This window comes from Bactrocera latifrons, unplaced genomic scaffold, assembly GCF_001853355.1.
Source record: "Bactrocera latifrons isolate USDA-ARS-PBARC rearing strain unplaced genomic scaffold, ASM185335v1 scaffold_518, whole genome shotgun sequence".
Lineage (NCBI taxonomy): Eukaryota > Metazoa > Arthropoda > Insecta > Diptera > Tephritidae > Bactrocera > Bactrocera latifrons.
This window is the reverse complement of record NW_017537177.1, coordinates 33,929-40,899: the sequence shown is the minus strand read 5'-3', so window position 1 is coordinate 40,899 and position 6,971 is coordinate 33,929.

Below are 6,971 nucleotides of genomic sequence, written 5' to 3'. Positions count from 1 at the left end.
ATGTCGTCAGAGAATGTATTTGGACTCTTTGAGACACCATCTATGTGTTCGAAAAGAGCACGAAATGGAAGTTCGTTGAAATGTAGAAGACAAACAACCCACTGTAATGGCCTACCCATTCTTTCTTCTAGTTTCCGAATGATTCCACCTTTCCAACCTGTGCGTGTTGGTGCCATCAACACCGACAACTTCTAGATGTTCCACATCAACTGAATTGTCTTGTAAATGTTGCCATATAGCTTGCGTCTCATCCTCAGCTAACCCGGAAGGAGAGGTGACGTGGCCAAAGTAATGACAACCAGGTTCCGCTATAAGAGAAATATGTTCCTCTTTGACAGTGTCGCGGTAGTACTTTTCACCTTCGCTGACCTTGATACTTTCGGTGTTTTGGAGCTTAACTCCAACACTTTTTTTTGCCCGACTAATCTCGCATTTGTCAGTGACAAATCTAGCCTGATTCCTCTGTTATCAAACCTGTGTTTTTGGCGTCTAGAAAAGCAGATGAAACAATCAAGGCYGCTGCTCTATCACTTACTCCAAATCTTTGAACAGCTAAAGCAGTGTGTTCTAATACTACTGTGTTTTGTTTGGTTTTAGAGGATGGAAGAGAAAATTCATCATCAGMRTCGTKTTTGGAAGAATCCATGTGCGACGCACCTACATTGTTGTCGTCTGTATGAGAGTCTGGCTGATCTGAACGGTCACGTGTTCTAGCTGATACTTTTCTGGTAAGTGTTGATATTGAATGACGTTTTGAAAGCTTTTCTTTACGTTCATTTTTCTTTGTAATCTCTCTTGTTTCTGGTAGATCAACACTTCCAATGCGACCAATTCTTCTGGTTCTCTGGTCCAAGAGAAATGGTTGTTCATTGATAGTAACTTCCCTTTCCTTTGGACAAGTGCAAGAAGTAAAATAAATGCATTTACAAGCAGCGATGTCAAATAATTTTCCGGGAGAAGACACAAAGTGGTCTATTTTAGAGCTCAAACCTATTGGGTTCCTTAAAAACATTTGTTTAAGAATCAGTAATTTCTTATGGTATGTGGTGAGCATTTGTACAACTCTGGTGTGTGAAACTATCGGAATAGATGACTTTTTGAAAGTATTTTCAACCTCTTTTGCAACTATTTATGTAACCTCTTTACTCCTAGGGTCATAGTTGTCACCTCGGAGTACGAAATCTTTCAAACTGATAACACAAAAGAACATCCTGGTAAGTAGGTACCTGGGACTCAGAGAGATTGTACGGATATATGCCAAACACAGGACATTTCTGTCTAAATTTAAATTTAGATACAGACATTTTRWGTTCTGTGTTCTGTTGAGAGAATATAAGTGATAAAACTCGGCGAAATCAACGACAAGAGTGAAGGAACTCGATGAAAAAATATTTATGTGGAGACCAGTCCGAACGTGTCGTAYGGCRCAGGGAAATGAATGTAAGTGATAGMACTCGGCGAAATCACCGACAAGAGTGAAGGAAATCGATGAAAAAATATTTGTGTGGAGACCTATCCGAACGTGTCCTTTGGTGTAGGTGAATGTGTGGATGAATGTGAGTGATAGCACTCGGCGAAATCAACGTCAAGAAGTGTGGCCGCAAGCCGATTTTCACCTTGTGCTGTGGCGCGCCRCACTTTCGCTCGTATCACGGGAACGGCCATGATCACAAAAACCATTTCGGTAGCAAAGGACGTAACAAATAACTTTTGTTTTATACATTTTGCCTTGAGATGCGTATTTCAGGCGCTAGGTAGACAATTTCACGGTTTTAGGCGAATTTCCGAAATTTCAAGCCCGGAGTTGGGATWGAAGATGCAATCCGATTTCAAAACAAAAAGTTGCATTGGAATTAGGAAGTACTAAGGCAACTTCTCCGCACTATTAGAAATCCGGAATCGACCCACCCTACTGTGGGCCTGTGTAACCAACATAATCAAATWCCTGTTCCTGTGAGCGCAGTGACGTCAATCATTATGACAAGATGCAMGTGATGAACTAAAAATACGAAGACAATTAGTATTAAGAAAATTGCGCATATTGATAGTCAAAAGATATACATAGATCAATTGACTTACAAAGCCAAAAAGTACTTTGAGCATTTATACCAAATTTATTCAATTGACTAGCATACCAGTATGAGTCTGATGTTAAGTGTGATGCTCATTTCAAAGTAGTCATTGGACAAGGAATGCCCCGCTTTTTATTCATTTAAATTTAAAAATTAACAAGTCGGCATTTGTTGCAAAATGGAAAAGTATCATTTAAGATAAATTCAGTATGCACACATAAATTCGATTGAMGCATTGGTTAATATATCGCAGGATATAAAAACCAAATACAAATCATTTCTCAGCTCCCTGTTACTCCTTTCAGGAGATTTTAGACATACACTCCCCGTTATTCTACGTTCAACATACGTTGATAAAATCAACACAAAATCATCGAGAACGTAGCATAATATTGAAAAAGTGCAACTGGTAGCGAATAGTGCACAAACTTTCTCAAAGCAAGAAAAAACGTTAACTTCGGCTACACCGAWGCTAATATACCCTTCACAGGTGTATTTCTTTTAGTAACTATGTGGTTAAGCAAATCTAAAGACGTAACTGGCCAGTGGTTTTCATTCAAAGGGTAACACTTTACTTATTCTTTTTAGCCGGGCTGTTTGCTAGAAACATTAAGGTTATTAATAAAGAAAATAGATCTTTTAGTCGTTTATAGTTATTTAAAATTTTATTTATTACTAACATAAACTTAATGGAGAAAAAATTGTAATATTTCTATATTAGTACATATTTCTCATATATATATATTTACAGCTTGCTTTATAAAAACAAAGAGCAAATATAATATATATTTATTTATAAATTACATTACTCTATGACTTACACCTAATATTATCATAATATTGAATCTAACATATAGTATGTATATAACATATCTATTTTCTAAAACTTAAAAATATTCCATCATGATCACTATATGGTGTTTGATATGTGATACATGAAGTCATTGCTGGATCCATGTTTGTCCATACCCAATCTATTGCTGTTTGCTGTTTTGTTGTGGCGGCGTTGTCCAATGCATATTGAAAACCCAACTGTTGTAATCGAGCCTCTAAAGCGTCAGTTGCTGTGAGGCGACATATGTTAAAGTCTCCAAGGACTACTGATGGTCCATTAAACTGCTCRTTTATCTGACGGATATTATTCACCACTTGCTCTCTAAATTGTGGCAGTCTATACGTGGGGTTCCTGTACACAAGTGATAAAGAAACTGGGAATTGTTTACGTTTAATAGCTGGTAAACGTTTGCTGAACCTGTGATTTTCCTTGATAGTGATCCTTCTGATAGATCTGGGCATCGATCTTGTTTTGAGTATATTAWAAGGCCGTTGGCCGGGCGTCGTCGGGATGACATTTTTTCTCCATCAATTTGTGCAATAAGATTATAGCCCTCTATTGCAAATTCTGCTTGAGATAAATTCCAAGTCTCAGCAAAGCACAGAATATCAGAATATTTAGACTCTTTACATTTTGGCAATAAATATCCAGGCGTTGTTCCGATTTTTCGGCTAAAAATTTGTAGCATGTCGTCAACGCGCTTTCTGTATTCAATCTATTAAGTTGAGTTTTAATGGGATCCTGCTGTCCAAATGGGTTCGGAGGAGAAAATTTCCCGATTATATATAATCCATTAGCATTTGTGGCTCTGCTACATCCTACATATAAAGCTGGTCTGCTAATTCCACCCTCTAGATGAACCGCAACTTGAGCGTACGTTCCACCTTAGCTTTTATGTATCGTGATGGCTTCAGCTGGAATGACAGGGAACTGTGACCGTTCTATAGTTATTTGTTCATTTCGCTTSTATTGGAATGATCGGACCACACTCATGATTGGTGTCTAATCGGCATTGCGACTATGCGGCTGCTTGGAACGTGCAAAGCTTCCAACTCTTGATTCTGCGAATTTCATCCATAGTCGCCCACTGTGCTTTCAGGTCCAGACGATTCGGTATCCACCTGCATTAGTTCCCCTGTAGCATCATTTACTAATCCATCACTTGTGCTTATGTTGACTGTTACCATATATTTTATCGAYGTTTCGAGCTGCAATGCATGAGGCATTCGCTGTGTTTCTGATGGCTTGAAACCCTTCATAGCTTCTAATATGTTTTCTCTGCTGCTGTTCTGTTAAGGAACTTGACTTAATAGTATCCTTCGCAGTCGAAATGAACTCGTGGGTCCAAATTATTTGCTCCAGCATTTGAATAAAAGAGATGGATGGCTTCACTGGGTATCTCGTTAGAGGTCTTTTCCCTGCTTTTAATTAATTGGATGTCAGAGTGGGTCATATTTCCCTCTGAAATGTTGTGTAAAGCGATGGCAAATTCTTGATCTTCACGCTGACGCATTTTTTCGGTGAGCTCGAAATTGATCCCAAAGCGGAGTTCCTGTAATTGCACTGATCATTGCCATTTGGTGCAAATATCCATCGATCTCCTACTGGTGACAACTGCTTTAACTCTTTCAGTCACGCTTTTAGATTAAGAATATGTTGAATGTTTTGATTATTGTTTTGGCATTATCTACAGCTGAAATATCACTGAAAGTATTAAAAAAAAATCTACGTTTGAAGGCTTTCGAGGTATGAGGTGGGTAGTGGCACTAACCACCGTGATTATTGATAGAAGCAAAATATTTATGAGTTACTTATATTGTTTATTAATATTATATAATATAATAAAGTTCTCCGGAACGAAACTAAGGTAAAATTTTTTTTTTTCATGAAAATCTGAAACACAGGCTTTTCCCTTGTGTAGGCAAAAAGGCACTTTGCATGTACTACACTGCCATACAGTACGGACTGGAAATATTTTAGTGATGCATAGACAGCATCTTCTTGATGTGCTTCTTTCAGGTTGATGGCGACTGGATTCAAGACGAATTTCTGAAGGGACTGTTGGCTTGTGACGTTTTATAAATGCAGGGCCTGTAGAAGAAGCTGTAGAATTGCGGTTGCTGTTCACTGATTCGGGCCTTCGTTTGTCTCTGGCATATGCTGGGGCCAGTAGACCCCGGTATACGCTTCGTCTGAATGCTTTCAAAGTCAAAGGGCTTAGATCCCTGCGTAGGACTGTAGTTCTTTATAAATTAAAAAAGCATTGACAATACTACAATCAAGAAAATTAAAGAAAATCCTGTGCCACCACTTGTGGGATTTTCTATCTAACTTTTCCGATAATTTGATAATTTGATAACATGAAAACTGATCTCTTATCTTTCCATTTCAAGAAAGATATTTTTTTTTGTATCACTCATCATGTTCCCCTCTTTGCTAATGCTTGTCTTCTTTTAGCGTTGGTAAGAACTTTCTATTTGAGTTCACAGTTCCACAGGCGAAAATATTATATTCTCGTAATTTAACTTGGAAAGGGTAACTGTTGAAATAATTGTCAAAATAGACTTAATGATTTTTGTGTTTCAAATTTTCGCAAAATTTTCTTACAACTTTACTACCTAAGTCAGTTTCAAGGCTAGCACCCTGTCTTCCCGTGTAAATATCAAAATCTAGGCAATAACCTGACCATGCACACATCATCCAAACCTTGTATCCTCGTTTAGTAGGTTTTTTCGGCATGTATTGTTTCAGATAGTTCCTACCTTTGAATTTTATCATACTTTCATCAATCGCAACTTTTTCTGATGGTTTGTAGTTTTTTTTTTAAATTAGTTCACATGATGTCCAGTAGTGGTTTAATTTTATAAAGTTTGTCAAAATCTGGGCAATTTTTATTGGGCATTAGACTATTGTCATTTACATTTAAGTAATTCAAAAGCCAACTGAATCTATTGAAGCTCATGAATCTCGATACATAGCCGTCATGCAAATCAGGTGCTGATGACCAGTAATCTCTATAGCTCGGCAACTTCCTTATACCCATTACCAAGTTCAAAGCAATAAAAACATCAAGCTCTTCTGTAGTGGTGGGTGTAAAAAGCTTTCCTGATTGAGTAGCGWAAAGATTAGTTTGAAAGCATAAAATATCTTGTAAATGCTCTGTGTAAAAAAGGCGAAATAGTAGCAGAGGTTGCACATTCTCCATGCTAAGAATTTCATCGGTTATTCCCACACTTTCAGTAAATTCACCAGGTATGTCCATTCTACAATTCTTCTTCCATTTTGGAGCCATTGTAGCCGGTCTGTTTGAGTTTTCAGTGTTAGACTCTGTACATTCAGGATTCCGAAGTACTAAGTTAGACAGAGGGATGTCATCATCGGAATCAAGGTTGTCATAATCAGTCATTTGAACTTCTCCAATGGAATCGCCTAACACCAGCGGATTTGGCTGATCTTCTGTATCCTCATCGCTACAAGTACTCTCTCTATCTGAAGGAATATCTTCAAACAAGTATTTTTCGATTTGTCTATTATTTAGCTTGCGCGACATACTGAAATAAATATAAAAATACATGAATACTTACATGCCTAACTCATATGTAGATTAAACCTTAAATTAGTTTACTAACCACTGTAGTTTCGTCGTTAATACACATTGAAAATAAACAAGTAAGGAAGGGCTAAGTTCGGGTGTCACCGAACATTTTATACTCTCGCATGATAAAGTGATAATCGATATTTCAGGCGTGGTTGTGAACCGATTTCACCCATATTTGGTACATGTCATCACGGTGTTAAGAAAATATTATATACCGAATTTCATTGAAATCGGTGGAGTACTTCTTGAGATATGGTTTTTAGTCCATAAGTGGGCGACGCCACGCCCATTTTCAATTTTAAAAAAAAACCTGGATGCAGCTTCCTTCTGACATTTCTTCCGTAAAATTTAGTGTTTCTGACGTATTATGTTAGTCGGTTAACGCACTTTTAGTGATTTTCAACATAACCTTTGTATGGGAGGTGGGCGTGGTTATTGTCCGACTTCTTCCATTTTTGAACTGTAT